Source organism: Suncus etruscus, chromosome 10, assembly GCF_024139225.1.
Source record: "Suncus etruscus isolate mSunEtr1 chromosome 10, mSunEtr1.pri.cur, whole genome shotgun sequence".
NCBI lineage: Eukaryota > Metazoa > Chordata > Mammalia > Eulipotyphla > Soricidae > Suncus > Suncus etruscus.
The window spans coordinates 36,693,851-36,706,910 of record NC_064857.1 but is presented as its reverse complement, the minus strand read 5'-3'; the positions used below and the strand labels follow the sequence as shown (position 1 = coordinate 36,706,910).

Sequence of the window (13,060 nt, the reverse complement as noted above, 5' to 3'; positions counted from 1 at the left end):
AGAGAGGGGACCAGAGTGATAGCACTGCAGGAGTTTGTTTTCCTAGTGACTAACCTGGGTTCCATCCCTGGTATTCACTGCAACCAGCAGTGATCCATGACTGCAGAGCCAGGAGTAAGCCCTGAACCAGCCACTTTAGGACCCAAAAACAAAAACAAGAGCAAAGAAAACTTGAGAACAATCATCAAAATAAAATATGACATCACAAAATATGAGACAGAAGGGAAAGTGCTGTATTGTCTGTGGAGACCAATCCTGCCACCCCAATCCTGCCACTTGAAAGCCCAGCAGCCCCCACCCATACCTGCCATCTTGTAAGCAGAGAAATGGCCCAGATCCACAACTGATCTTCAGAAGAACAGAAACTACCCAAGTAGTCTGATCTGGGCTGTAAATTCTAAGAACTTCTTGAAATGGGGACAGGCAGATTTCTCTTTCTGTCAGAAGGCATAGTAGATATAGCCTAGAGGCATACCCTCATTACATACCAACTTTCCAAATCATTTCAGCTCCATAGCTTTTGGACACCACAAAACCTCATCGTACTGTCAGCCCAGTAAGATCACAGCAAATCTAATGGGAAAGTTGCATGCAAGACCTCCAAGTTAGGTGAGCCTAAACAGTAACACAGAAGTCTCAGCTAGCACCTTCAGTATCACCATTGTGAGCTATAACAATGATCACAAATTGACTCTTATTGATATTAGTTTTGATAATTCTGCTTGCCTTTGTGTTTAAACAAACATTATAAAGTAAATGTGTGTCTGCTAAGGGGGCAAGATCCAATGAAGGGTGGAAAATTGGGAGACATTGGTAGGGAGAAGGTCACTTTGATGATGGAAATGGTGTTAGAACATTTAATGCCTGAAACAACTGTATTGTGAACTACTGGTGAAAACACAGTGTTATAATTAAAAATGATTTTTAGAAAAAGAGTAACACTGTTGAAACAACAGATTTCACTGGAATCGAGCGATAGATGTAAGCACTCCTGTCAGTATATCAGACTAGGAAAAGGTAGCTTGGGAGCACAAATCCTCTGCAGCACAGAGCCTACTTCTGACCTGCAGACAAACTCAAAGTGGGCACAGCATCCTAAAGAACCTGAAAGCTTCAAAATGACACAGTCACAAAAGTCAAGGAACAATATGTTCCAGGCTGCAGGAAAGTCCCAAGCTTTAGGAACTAAATGCTTGCAGGAAGTTCTGAGCAGGACTCTCAGTGGGGACAATAGACCCGAGGGATATTTAAGGGACTCACAGTTCATTATTAGCTTCCTGTCAATGAGGCTGTGTTACAAAGGAGAAGGTCTGGTTTGTAATAAGTACCCAAGAAAGTCGTCCGAGGTGATGGACTTATCAATGTACAATTTAGTATCCCATGGATTCCAGGTGGGAGAGTCCTCAGCTCTATTCTTGAACTTTTCTGTGGGCTGTAAATGTTAACCATTCTTAAAGCAGGCTTGTTGTAGAGTCAGATTCCTTGAATCAAAATTCAATCTCTGGCAGGAATTACCAGGGTTTCAGATGTTACTTCATTTCTTTGTGCCTTAATTTTTCTGTCTATCCAGTGGTTGTATAATGCCTCCACTGTGGGGTTGTTGTCAAGGTTTAATAAGTACAATACAAAATTTTTCTTTTTTGTGTTTTGTTGTTGTTGTTTCTGAGACACACCCAACTGTGCTCAGAGTTTATTCCTGGCTCTGTATTTAAGGCTCACTCCTGATACTGCCCAGGGGATCATGTGATGCCAGGGATTAAACTCAGGTCAGTCAGAAAATGCAAGGCAAGTGTCTTATCCAGTGTACTCCATCTCTGAATTCCTTTCCTAACTTTTATGGTATTTTTTTGTTATGATGTTGTTGTTGTTGTTTTTAAAAACTTTATTGGTTGATTGATTCATTGATTGATTGGTTTCTGGGACAACCCAGCAGAGCTCAGGGGTCCTCCTGGCTCTGTACTCAGAAATTGCCCCAGACTGGCTGGGTGACCATATGGGATGTCGGGAATCGAACCAGGTTCTTCCTGGGTCAGCTGCATGTAAGGCAAATGCCCCATCTCTGTGCTATCTTTCCAGCCCCATATTGTTGTTATTGTTGTTGTTGTTGTTAATGTATATGCTGATGATGAGTTAACATTTTGTATATTTTGAATTTAGTGCTTTATCAGATATATGGTATAAAATATTTTTCTTCCATTCAGTAGGGTGACTTTGCTTTAATGATTGTTTTTGTTGTTGTTGTTGTTGTTGTTACAGTTTTTGTTTGGTGATAATCTCTTGATATCTCTTGAAAAACAGATTTTATTAAAATTTTGATAGTAATGCCATAAAATATGAATAATGAATTCCCTGGGTAGGATGATTTCTTTTGAAGAGGCCCACACCTAGCAGTGTTTAGGGATTATTCCTGACTCTACACTCAGAAACCCTCCTAGTGGGTCGGAGCAGTGACACAGCAGTAAGGAGTTTGCTTTTCACTCAGCTGACCCAGGACAGATCTGGGTTTGATCCCTGGCATCCCATGTGGTCCCCCCAAGCCAGGAGCGAGTTCTGAGCGCATAGCCAGGAGTAACTCCTGAGCATCACTGGGTGTGGCCCAAAAACCAAAAACCACACACACACACACACACACACACACAAGGAATCACTCCTGGCAGTGCTCAGGGGACTATATGAAATGTTGGGAATTGAGTGAGGGTGACCATGTGCAAGTTCTCTACCTGCTCTATTATTGCTATGGTCCTTGGGTAGGATGATTTTTTTAAATATATTTTTATTTAAGTAACATGATCATAGTTGGGTTACAGTCATAACCAGAGCACCCCCCTTCACCAGTGTAACATTACCCCCTCCCCCTTCCCATCCCCTGCCTGTATTCGAGATAGGCATTCTACTACAGTTATTTGTTTTTAAGTTCAGTAAGTTGCATTTTTTTTCCTTAAAAGATAAGAGTAAAAAAATACAGTAAAGGTGTGATAGTGACAATTGACGTCTAATTTCAACTCACAATTAAAGGGCAATGCAGAAAGCCCTGTCCAGTTTTCTTTTTATACATTTTAAAATAATTTCTCTCACACTTATCTGGAAACAAGTGTATTACAGTCAACTATGCAAACTATGTGATTCATATTCTTTAAATAAAGTAAATTTAAGAATAAAAAATAATTGCTTTTATTGACTTGGGCTTCACTTGTTCTTCTTTTTCTAGTTCCTTAATATGTGAGGTTGATTGCTTATTTGAGCTTTTTCATTTATTGGTGTTAACCTGCATTATTCAAAATTTCTTCCCATTTATTATCTACTTTAGCTATATTCAGTATTTTCTGATAGCTCATTTCTTCATTCTAGTTGTTTCCAGGATTTGTTTGTTTGTTTGGAGCTTGGATTTGGGATACCAACCAGTGGTGATCAAAGTCTATTTCTAAGATTTTTTTAAATTCTTCTTTGACCTATAATTGCTTAGTCTCCATATGCTTGCATTTTCTTCAAAATTCTTTTTAGAGTAGAATTCTAGCATTATTCCACTCTGGTCTGAAATTTTACTTGATATTATTTCAGTCTGAGGATTTTACTAATACTTACTTTGTGCCCAGCATGTGTATATCTTCAAGAATGTTCCATGTGGGGCTGAAGAGATAGCATGGAGGTAAGGCATTTGCCTTGCATGCAGAAGATTGGTGGTTCGAATCCTGGCATCCCATATGGTCCCCTGAGCCTGCCAGGAGTGATTTCTGAGCGTAGAGCCAGGAGTAACCCCTGAGTGCTGCTGGGTGTGACCCAAAAACAAAAACAAAAAACAAACAAACATAAAAGGTGAGGAGACTGCCTGCCCCACTCCAAAAAGACCCCAGAGTTTTCAATCTTAAGATAGGCATACCTGGAGTTTTTATTGATTAGATGTCTCTGCAGAGATTAATGGTGGAGCAGAGAAGTTGGGCCATTGGTGTGGGGACAACTGTGGGGTGTGGGTGCAGTTGCCAGGGCTTCAGCAGCGCAGGGACTCAGCCTGTCCCCTCCCCAGGGCACCTTAGAATTTTCAACTATAAGACCGGTGTACCCATGAATTCTTGCAGCTTGGCTTGTTTCTTGCGGTGTCCTGAAGCCCCCCCAGGGGGGACCCGGCCAGCAGGAATTAGCTGGAAAGGCTTCTCAGACAACCGCACTCCTATTTTGCTGAGTAGAAGAGCAACCACACCTGTAAAAAATCTGAAAGAGGTTAATAATAAAGACCCAAGGCAGCGTCTCACTGTTCAAGGGTACCTTTATTGGGCTACAGCTCCTTCTTATATAATGAAGGAGAAGGGGGCAGTACAAAGGTGATGTCAGTCATACTTTTGGCGCGAAGGCCCATACAAGGCAAGAATATATTTCAGGTTTCAAGGAACAAAGAAAGTTAGGCATTCTCTAAATAAGGAAGTGGGCAGCGGGCTAGGGGGGCTGGATGACCTTCAAGCTATGATGAACGTGCTGTTTCCATGGAAATTTCTAGTGTCCTTCTAGCTGCATTCCTAATTGCTTGACCATCAGGAGCTGGTGCAAGATGTGCTTGCCTCAGTGATCTTGAACAGACAATGTAGCATACATTTATTGATAATAGCCTAGTTCACTCCGAAATGTGGTCTTAAGGAGTGAGGCCTAGTTTCTGATAACGGTACCGGACAGTGTTGCTCTCCTCCGGGCTAGAGTTAATTATATCTACAGTTGCACATTCCTTTCTCTATAGCTCAAAAACTTACAGCAAGACTGCAAAATAGCTTTTAGGTGAAAAGCTGGAATATGGCAGAAAGAACAGCAAAATGGCCTCAAACAAGTCAGTCCCCAACATCTCCCCCTTTCTCTTCTAATAAAAGAAGGAAAGTCGTGAGCGGGTGGAAGAACCGTGTCTTAGGCTACAAGGTTTGACCAGGTCGGACACGGCCAAAGCCGCATTTAAAAGGTGGCTACAAACGCCGTGGGTGTGCACAGGGATCCGAATTATGCGCTGTAGCCTTTTTGGGCCGTGCCCTAACTGGGACCTTGCTAATCCCGTCGTAGGTGTCTCCACAGCCGAGAGCACAAGTGCCGGAGCAAGCTCCGCTTGTTAGCTATGCGCTCTATCTCCTGGAAACTTAGTGGCTGGAAAGGCGGCTTGGTGACTAAAGCCAAGTTTTCACAGGAGTCACGCGGGGTTAGACGCTGGTAGTTAACCTGAATAGAGGTTTTTGCCTGTTCATCTACCTGGTTCTTAATAAAGGCAGTGATTTTGCGGAAAATCCATGGGCCAAGAGAAAAGAGCAGCATGAGGCTAATAAGAGGGCCCACAACGGTGGACAAGATTGTGTGGAACCAAGGAGAAGAGAAAAACCAATCCTGGTACCAGCCTTGTTCTTCAACGAAATGTTTTTCAAAATCTTTTATACCATCGCCAATATGTTGAACGCTATCTCTAACTAAACCAGTTTTGTCTTTAAAAATACAACATTGTTCCTTAAGGGCTACACAGACTCCCCCCTCTTTCATAAGGGCAAAATCTAAAGCACGACGATTTTGGAGAACAACATCAGCAAGGGAACTAATAGTATCTGTGAGAAATTGCAGACTAGTTTTGATTTCATTAATGTCTTGTTCCACTGCTTGAGTAAGAGTGCGGAAATTGGATTGAGAGGATACAAGAGAGTAGATACCAGTGCCAGCGCCAGTAGCGCCAACAGCAAGGAGCACTGCAAGTGTAACGGAGGTGAAGGGCTCACGGCGTTGTCGAGAAAGGGATTGAGAAGAATAGGAATAGGGTGAGGTGGCAGGAGAGGGAAAGATATGTTCTGAGTGAATGGTGATTTTTGGAATGAGAATAACGAGAATACAGTAATCATGTGAAAGGAGAAAAGAGGAACAAATGATGAAAGGAGTAAGGCCAGAAGCACAGGCAAAATAAGTACCATTGGGGGCTAACAGATAGGGTTGTGAGGAGGAAGAATTGTAGATGTCAATAGTTTCGTTGCACACGTCAAGTAATTGGCTAGGAAGCAGGGAGTCGTTAGGCTTAATGCAGAGGCCAGAGCCTACGACTTGACCGACTGTAATGCCATGTTGAGGTTGTGTGTTCCAACGGAGGTCAGAGGGGTTGGAGGTAGAGGAAAGGTTGCCAAACACTGCAACACCTTCATAGAAAGGAGGTTGAGGAGAAAAACAAAGCCAACATCTTTCATAGGCAGGATCTGTAAGGGCAAGAGCAGAAGCATTTATGAGATTGAGAATAACCTGAGAGGACGGAGAAGGACCTGAAGGCATAGTGAGCTGTCTGAGAGAAGGAGAGGCAGATGGAAGAGGATAAGGAGGAGAAGGCATGTGTGATGGACCTGAATGAGGATGAAGAAAGGTGTTAGGACCAACGGCGAGGGGGTGAGAATTCGGCAACTGTTTAAGTAAACGGAGGGAAAAAAGAAGTCCAGGGTCGGTACGCCTAACGTAAAGTCTGAGTCCCCATTGTACGGGTTGAGTCCAGTGATGCTGACGTCCAGCAGCAGTAAATTCGATGATGAGGGGGTTACACCAACCACGGGTAGCAGAGGATGCATCACAGTTCAGAAAAGGAGGAGTTGGGGGGCGTGAAACGGTGATGAAGTCCCAGGAGGAAGAGGGTTTCCAATAAGCAGTTCCGGTGGTTTCACAGCCCCAGGAGGCGCAAAAGTGTTGGTTATGAGCGCCACACTTATAGTCGCTGGAACGGGGCCGGTGGTGACCAGGGCAGACGTAGAAGGTGGTGAAGGGGTGGCGTAGTACATCACGGCGAATAACAGAGTTGCAGCCACCGCTAGCAGGGGAGTAATAGTCATCGGGGTCAACAGCACGAGGTTGAGGCAGGCGGAAATTGGAGGTGCCCCAGTATAGGCTTGCACCCATGGCTAGGGCACAAAGGTCGACTTGCAAGACCGGCCAAGGGATGGAGGTAGAGAGGATGGAGGTTGTTGGTGGCATCGGTGGGCATCCAAGGCAGCTAGGCAGAGTGTCTAATTCAGCATTGTCAAAGGTGGAGTCAGTTAGAAACAGGTTTGCAGGAATGGCGTCTAGCAGGAGGTTTATAAGAAAACAGCTTGGCAGGAGGCAAAATGGTTACTTCATATAAAAATTAAGAATTTACTTAGTTTTTTGGCTTGGGTATACAGGCAGAAAACATTAGCAATTTACATTACACTAGTTATTTTTGAATACCACGGGAATGTTATTTGACCTCTGTTAGACTTTGGCATAAAAGAAAATTTATAATTAACAATTGCTAATTAAAAAAATTTTTTTAAACTGAATATAAAGGATTTTTCTTAAACTTCTAGTTATTATGTTAAAGCTGGATGCTATTTTTTAGCCATAAATACATATTCTATAGGCTTGAACTTACACATAGCAGGAAAGCCAGGTGACTGCAAAGTCCAGAAATTCTCCAGGGAAAAGTTATCCCCGATGGCCATTGAGAAATCTGGGGTTTGCCATTCTCCACACCCTCCGCCATGTTCTTAGAAGGACAAAGCTAGCTTAATACATAATTTTTAACACATGATTTTTAGTTGTAAGATGCCAGTCTGTGAACTGACCAGACTGAACCAGGTTGAAAAAATTAATTGAAATTTAAAAAATGGATAAGGCTTTAAAAATTGTATTATTATAAAATGTAGAGATAACAAATAAACAGACAAAACAAAACAACACTAAACACAACATTTTACACTTGTGGCCACTTTCATTCATCACAACAGACACATAAACAGACAAAAGGATTGATTTAAGACTTATTTATAAAAAATTGACAAGCGCTTTTAAATATTTAGCTAACATGTTTGTGAGAAGAAGAGAAAAAAAAATTTTGTAGAAAAACTTTTTTAGTGTTGAGAAGTACTTAATGTAGATGGAGTGGAACTTTGCTGAAAATAAATTTTAAGGTTTAGATTTAACACAAAACATTTTTAAAACAACTTTAATTTGAAGTTTAAAACATTAAGTAAAATGGTTAATGAGCACTGTAGAAGGAGTCTCTACTTGGAAGTATGAAATGATTTGCTGTAAATGAATAGGTTTTCTTTAAATTGGTTTTGCAGTAGAACAGTAAGACAGCTGCAATAAAGTGTTAAAATTTTTATGATTAAACACAATAGCATGAACTATGATTATTAAAGGTATAAAAACTGATTTTTTAAAAAACAAACAACTGTTTTTACTATGAAGACTTTAAGTGAATAATTTGTAAAAAATATTATATACCAAATTAACTAAATGCTTAGATTATTATAAAATATAGTTAAAGACATCTGATGCATTTACACACCTAGAACTTAAGACTAAAATTATATTTAATACTAGTTAATTTGCTTATAAAGTTTAGTTACTTTTATATATTACTTATAAAATTATATATAATATATTTTTCATTTATATTATTTTTTCACTGCGACACAAATATACAGATTTGTATAATGTGCTGATATTTTGAATGCACTTAAAATAATAGTTCTTTCAATGCAGAAATAAAGAACAACCATTGCTGTAGCACAAAGTTAAAACTAAGGGTACTATAAAGCACACCTAGGTGTTCACTGTGCATTAAATTAACTATATTGTTTAAAAAGGCTAACCACATTATTTTTCACATAATTTTGTAAATACTTTAAAAATTAAAATAAAACTTTTAATAGAAATATAAGATTTAAATTTAACACTTTTGTGTTCGTTTGGATTTTAAAACACAAAGAAGTTTTTCTTTTACCAACATTTTGTTATCTGTAAAGTGACAGAATTATGACCTTGCTCTAAAATTTTCTGAGAGGCATGGAAAAAAAAGTTTATTGCCCTTATCTTCCTGTTGCTTTTTAATGTTTTAATAATTACTTTACACCACTTAATGCACTAAACCTAATAACACATATTTGACGAAGTGTAGGGCTGACAAGGTGAAGCAGAGTTTTTCATTGATAACTCGGGGAGGGGCCAGCACAGTTAACAGCAGGAAGGCTAGAGGCAAATTATTTACAGTCAGCAGGGTGTAATGATATAGAGAAGAAAAAAAAAAGCAATCTTTTAAGATTAATTACTAATTTATTGGAATTAGAGGGAATGGCAACCGAAGAGGGGAGTCTGGGTTGCAAAAGCACCATGGGGATCATGGTTTTATTAATTGATTTGAGAATATGCAAGAGATGCTACTTTTTAGATTTCTTTTGAATAACAAAGATTGGGTATTTCAAGGTGAAATGGAAGGCTTAAAGTGGGAGTGGAAGGGCCTGAGCTGGCTGTTTCCCAAGGCTGGCAGGAAAGAGGCTGAAGGAGGCTGAGGGCTGGTTTGAGCAAAATTGTCCTGAGTAAAAGGTACATTAGGCTCAGAAGTTTTAACAGCAAAGTGTAGATATCGCAAGGTTTTATGGCTTAGCAGATGATACTTTGTAATTATCCTACTCACTGTGCCCTTAGAATTTTTTGTAGGCACTGCAGCAGTTTCTGTTTTATGGCACTCAGCCTGACTTTTATAGTTTGTTTCTTTGAATTCTCAAGAGGGGGGGCTTGGCCGTGGAATTCAGTGGGCAAAGGACAGACAGCTATAGATTTAGGAGGGCGGGGGAAAGCCTGAAGGGCAGAAACTTGTGAATTAAGAGAAGCAGCCTGTTTTTGAAGGCTTAAGATTTGTTTAAGATTTTTAATGTGGCCAAGTAGCTTCATATCTATAGCTTTAAGAGGGGGAGCGGTGAGAGGAGGGAATCTGCCATGGTTAGGGACTGAGCGTCTTGGGCATTTAGAATTTTTCCCCTGGGGTGCGGGGGATCAGTGGGAGGCGTTTGAGAAGGTAGCTGCGGAGGCTGCTGAGCAGGCGGGGAGGGGGGGTGGGAAGACTTTCTCCATTAGGGAGAAAGACAGGAAAGGTAGCACTGGTTTTTGAGCTAAGAGCATTATCAAGTTTGTTAGAGAGGTGAGAGACCATGGATGTAATTGTGGTGAGTTGGGAGCTTAAGTCAGAAAAAGGGGGGGGGGGAGGGAGAAAGCAGCAACAGTTTGTTGCCGGTGTGGGGGAGCTGCTGGAATGCCGGCTCTGGGGAGCGACTTCCAGGCACAGAGGGCAGCAAGAGCCATGTTGGCAAGCTGGGACCTGGAAAGTGTGCTGTACCTTTAAGGTATGAAAAGAGGCGAGGCCAGCTATAAGAGCTTAGAGATCAGGATTCCTGCCTATCTGCAAGGGCTTTGCAGCGGAAAAAAAAAGTTAACTTCCCAAGAGACAAAGAGTTCAGCTTTTAGATTCTAAGCAGGAGAGCGTGTAAGGGGCTTGGGGGCCATAGGAGGTTACGGCTTGAAACGGCTCTTTGAGGCTTTTCCAATTAAAGGCTTTGTATTGTTGCAATTGCTGGCTAAGGAGGGGAGGGTGGTGAAACAGGGACGGAGCTGAAGCTAGGGAAGTGAAGGGCTGTTTAGGATTTTGCACAGAGGGTGCAGCGGCAGAAGTAAAGATGAAGGGTTAGAAGAGGAAGGAAACTGAGAGACAGAGTCAGAGCGAGAGGGAGCCCAGGAACACTAGATTTCTGGTAAACATCATGAACAAACATTAAAAAATTACAAATATCTTTTTTGGTAACCTCTATATGTCTGGCTTTCAACTCAGACTGTATATATTTAATGAATTTAAGTTCAATACTCAACGAAACACCCATGGAAGTGAAGCCAACGGGCGAAGCCCCAAGAGCCAATCAGGGGCGGTGATCAGAACGACTGAAAAAACTGCAGTTTAAATATTTGATTAAGGCTAACTCGTTTCAACGCTTACCCGGATGGGGTAATTTCCTGCGATTTATGAAACAGCTCCGGACTCGCCGACCCGTAGTCGTTCGGGGTGTGGCGGTGATCTTCGTGCCCCACGTTGGGCGCCAAAATGCGGTGTCCTGAAGCCCCCCCAGGGGGGACCCGGCCAGCAGGAATTAGCTGGAAAGGCTTCTCAGACAACCGCACTCCTATTTTGCTGAGTAGAAGAGCAACCACACCTGTAAAAAATCTGAAAGAGGTTAATAATAAAGACCCAAGGCAGCGTCTCACTGTTCAAGGGTACCTTTATTGGGCTACAGCTCCTTCTTATATAATGAAGGAGAAGGGGGCAGTACAAAGGTGATGTCAGTCATACTTTTGGCGCGAAGGCCCATACAAGGCAAGAATATATTTCAGGTTTCAAGGAACAAAGAAAGTTAGGCATTCTCTAAATAAGGAAGTGGGCAGCGGGCTAGGGGGGCTGGATGACCTTCAAGCTATGATGAACGTGCTGTTTCCATGGAAATTTCTAGTGTCCTTCTAGCTGCATTCCTAATTGCTTGACCATCAGGAGCTGGTGCAAGATGTGCTTGCCTCAGTGATCTTGAACAGACAATGTAGCATACATTTATTGATAATAGCCTAGTTCACTCCGAAATGTGGTCTTAAGGAGTGAGGCCTAGTTTCTGATAACGGTACCGGACAGTGTTGCTCTCCTCCGGGCTAGAGTTAATTATATCTACAGTTGCACATTCCTTTCTCTATAGCTCAAAAACTTACAGCAAGACTGCAAAATAGCTTTTAGGTGAAAAGCTGGAATATGGCAGAAAGAACAGCAAAATGGCCTCAAACAAGTCAGTCCCCAACAGTTTCTCTCCCTAAAATAGTGTGAAGCTCTAATGGAGTTCACATGGTAGCTCAGCCCGTGATTTTTAAGTTATTCACTGCAGCCAGAGAATGTGCTTTGCTTGATTTTAATCACATGAAAATTGTTGAGTAACTTAATGGTATAAGCAATTTATGTTAATATGTAGTCAAAATTATGTATTATATATTAGGTTTTTTTTTCTTTCCTTGTTATTCTATAAAGCATTTTCTGATTATGTATAGATATAGTTGGTATAGTTTCTTGGTGAATTAACTGCATTATTGATATGAAAATTATTGATATGAAATATTCCTCTTTATTTCCTTCAATCTTGATTTTTTTGGTGTGGTTTTTGAGCCACACCCAGCGGTGCTAAGGGATTACTACTGGCTCTGTGTTCAGGGGTCATACCTGGTGGTTCTCAGGGAATGCCAGGGATCGAATCTGGATTGGCTTCATGAAAGGCAACTACCCTACCCCCTGTGCTATATATATATATCGATCCAGCCCCTCAATATTGATTCTTATGTGATCTTCCTTGTGTAATATCACTATGATTGTGTCTTCTTTCTTTTGTTGCATATTTAGTCAATAATAAGCTGTTAAATTTATCTCTTAAGTTATTGGTTTTAGTTACAATATTCTTTAGTTTTAGAGTTTCTATTTGGTTCTTTTTTTACTGTCTTCCATCTCCCTTGAATTGTCAGTCTTGTCATTCCATTTTGGGGAATGTTAATCACTGTTATCTTAAACTCTGTGTATGATAAAAACGAAACTGAATCCTTCTTCCATCTCTCTTGACTGCCTGTCTCGTCACTAAATTATTGTAAACTAGATTTTTGGCATGCCTGAAGAAATCATTTTAAGTACTGACAATATTTTCTTCACTCACAGAGAAATTAGTCTTGGTTAGGAGGGAGCTTGAGGTAGAAGAAAACCATGTGGTTGAACTGATTCAAGTTGGATTTAGTCTCAGCTATGCCCCTTTATCTAGAACATAGAATCTTCAGGAATTCCAACTGTAAAAACTAGGATCTCTGAGCTTTCTGGGAAGCTTCTGAAAGTCCTGTTCAGTTTGACTTCAGAATTGGAAAATACCCCAAGAGGGGCAATGAAGGCCTCACCTCTCTTATGTAGTCTTTTCTACTATATATCATCATAGGAAGTATTTTTTTATAAATGAAATGAAGGGTGGAGCAATAATACAGTGGGTAGAGCATTTGCCTCTCATGTAGCTGACCTGAATTAAATCCCTGGGACTCCATATGGTCCCCTGAGCACCACCAGAAATGACCTCTGAGCAACACTAGGTGTAGCTTCCTCAAAAAAATAAACTGAAGTGCTCGCTTCAGCGGCACATATACTAAAATTGGAATGATACAGAGAAGATTATCATGACCCCTGAGCAAGAATAACATGCAAATTCGTGAAGCATTCCATATTTTT

The 13,060-nt window shown here is 41.0% G+C and overlaps 2 non-coding genes across 2 annotated transcripts; one reads left to right on the top strand and one right to left on the bottom strand.

Annotated features, from left to right (window-relative positions):
- Positions 1-8,439: 8,439 nt before the first annotated feature.
- LOC126021065 (small nucleolar RNA SNORA22) lies at positions 8,440-8,569 on the bottom strand. Its single transcript, XR_007499679.1, has one exon. It is a non-coding gene; the product is annotated as a small nucleolar RNA SNORA22 (small nucleolar RNA).
- Positions 8,570-12,953: 4,384 nt separating this feature from the next.
- Positions 12,954-13,060, top strand: LOC126021637 (U6 spliceosomal RNA). Its single transcript, XR_007500136.1, has one exon. It is a non-coding gene; the product is annotated as a U6 spliceosomal RNA (small nuclear RNA).